This window comes from Bos indicus x Bos taurus, unplaced genomic scaffold, assembly GCF_003369695.1.
Source record: "Bos indicus x Bos taurus breed Angus x Brahman F1 hybrid unplaced genomic scaffold, Bos_hybrid_MaternalHap_v2.0 tig00002747_arrow_arrow_obj, whole genome shotgun sequence".
Taxonomy (NCBI): Eukaryota; Metazoa; Chordata; class Mammalia; order Artiodactyla; family Bovidae; genus Bos; species Bos indicus x Bos taurus.
In genome coordinates this window covers 89,838-92,703 of record NW_020867566.1, presented here as the reverse complement: position 1 = coordinate 92,703, position 2,866 = coordinate 89,838, and positions in this window count along the sequence as shown.

Here is a 2,866-nt window from a genome sequence, read left to right as displayed (position 1 = left end):
AGCCAGGCTTCAGCAATATGTGAACTGTGAACTTCCTGATGTTCGAGCTGGTTTTAGAAAAGGCAGAGGAACCAGAGATCAAACTGCCAACATCCACTGGATCATGGAAAAAGCAAGAGAGTTCCAGAAAAACATCTATTTCTGCATTATTGACTATGCCAAAGCCTTTGACTGTGTGGATCACAATAAACTGTGGAAAATTCTGAAAGAGATGGGAATACCAGACCACTTGATCTGCTTCTTGAGAAATTTGTATGCAAGTCAGGAAGCAACAGTTAGAACTGGACATGAAACAACAAACTGGTTCCAAATAGGAAAAGGAGTACATCAAGGCTGCATATTGTCACCCTGCTTATTTAACTTATATGCAGAGTACATCATGAGAAATGCTGGACTGGAAGAAACACAAGCTGGAATCAAGACTGGCAGGAGAAATATCAATAACCTCAGATATGCAGATGACACCACCCTTATGGCAGAAAGTGAAGAAGAACTCAAAAGCCTCTTGATGAAAGTGAAAGTGGAGAGTGAAGAAGTTGGCTTAAAGCTCAACATTCAGAAAACTAAGATCATGACATCTGGTCCCATCACTTCATGGGAAATAGATGGGGAAACAGTGGAAACAGTGTCAGACTTTATTTTGGGGGGGCTCCAAAATCACTGCAGATGGTGACTGCAGCCATGAAATTAAAAGACGCTTACTCCTTGGAAGGAAAGTTATGACCAACCTAGATAGCATATTAAAAAGCAGAGACATTACTTTGCCAACAAAGGTCCGTCTAGTCAAGGCTATGGTTTTTCCTGTGGTCATGTATGGATGTGAGAGTTGGACTGTGAAAAAAACTGAGTGCCAAAGAATTGATGGTTTTGAACTGTGGTGTTGGAGAAGACTCTTGAGAGTCCCTTGGACTGCAAGGAGATCCAACCAGTCCATTCTGAAGGAGATCAGCCCTGGGATTTCTTTGGAAGGAATGATACTAAAGCTGAAAGTCCAGTACTTTTGCCACCTCCTGTGAAGAGTTGACTCATTGGAAAAGACTCTGATGCTGGGAGGGATTGGGGGCAGGAGGAGAAGGGGACGACAGAGGATGAGATGGCTGGATGGCATCACTAACTCGATGGATGTGAGTCTGGGTGAACTCCGGGAGTTGGTGATGGACAGGGAGGCCTGGAGTGCTGCGATTCATGGGGTCGCAAAGAGTTGGACACGACTGAGCGACTGAACTGAAGTGAACTGAAGGTCAATATTTCTATAAGCAAAACGCATTGGTTAGCTCAGGGATTGAGATGAGTTAAGTTCAGGTGGAACCAGGTGTCATCATGGCAACAAAGAATTTTAAAAGAAACCTCTTTTTAAATTTGTATAGAGAAGGGGAAATAATCTAACACTTGTTTGTTTTCTCCTGCCACTTAAAAGAGAGGTAAAAATGTCTGACAGTTGCAATCCATTTCCTCCGTTTGGAGACCCCTCGCCTTCCTACCTATTACCCTCTCATTCCCCCATTTTCTTTTAGTAGAATTATGTTGCCTAGGGAAAGGGACATTGTTCTCATTCTGTAACTGCTTCCAAGCTGATAAGGAGCATCGTCTCTAAATTGGTGAGGCAACATATTCTCCTAACCCTCATATTGAGGGTCTCTGATCCAGGGGCCCCAAGTAGTAGTTGGAGGAAGCTGGAAAATCCCATGAGCTTGTGAGCCTGGTAGGCTGCAGTCCATGGGGTCGCTAAGAGTCAGACACGACTGAGTGACTTCACTTTCACTTTTCACTTTCATGCATTGGAGAAGGAAATGGCAACCGACTTCAGTGTTTTTGCCTGGAGAATCCCAGGGACAGGGGAGCCTGGTGGGCTGCCGTCTATGGGATTGCACAGAGTCAGACACGACTGAAGCGACTTAGTAGCAGCAGCAGCAGCAGCCACAGTTGCAGAAGCTTGAGCAACCATTTGTAACTTAAAAGCCTTCATGTGACTGGAAACAAATCCAGCTACACAGTTACAGATGCAGGGAGCAAACAGCAAAAACAGAACCATCAGATTTCTTGTAATTAAGATAGTTTTCCACCATGGGGAACTAGTTAACTTCTCCCAAAGTGAGACAGTTGAGGCTTCAGGAGTATCCATAGCCTGAATCATCTTGTTCACAAGTTTAGTAAAATGAGTAACATTAGTGCTCATATCAGGTATATATGTACACCAATGGGTATGAATAATGGCACAAGTTCCTCCTTGTGCAGCTGTCAGAATATCTAAGGCCAATCTGTTTTGTAAAACCACCTTTCTAATTTGTATTCATTCAGCATTAAGAGCTGAAATAGCTTTTTGAGAATCTTAGAAATCCCATTGAATAAAATTAGTCAAAGCATCCACTCGTAGCATAACATCTGTAGTTCCCAGAGAGGGAACAACAGTGCAGCCAAATAATCATACCAGTGAAATACAGACCTTGCCCACCAAGTTTTAAGATCTGGTAAATTAGCAGGTTTTTCTGGAAGTTCTGAAAGCATGAAGCCATGAGTAAAAGCTAGACCTAGGGTGCGTCTCCCTATCCAGCCAGGGGGAAGCCAAGCAAATACGTAAGGGCCACATATCCAATAGGTCCCATTTGGATCAAGCCAGCGTGACTGAGATATCCAGTCCCAATTAGTGCCTGGCCAGGCAAAGGGAGGACCTGAACTGGGGTTGGAAAACACGGGAATGATTATGCTAATTTCATAGTGTTGTGGTCAGAGAAGATGCTTCATATGATTTCAATTTTCTTAAATTTACTGAGGTTTGATTTGTAGCCAAGGTATGGTCTATCCTAGAAAATGTTCCATGTGCACTTGAGAAGAAGGTGTATTCTTCTGCATTTGCATGGTATGTCCT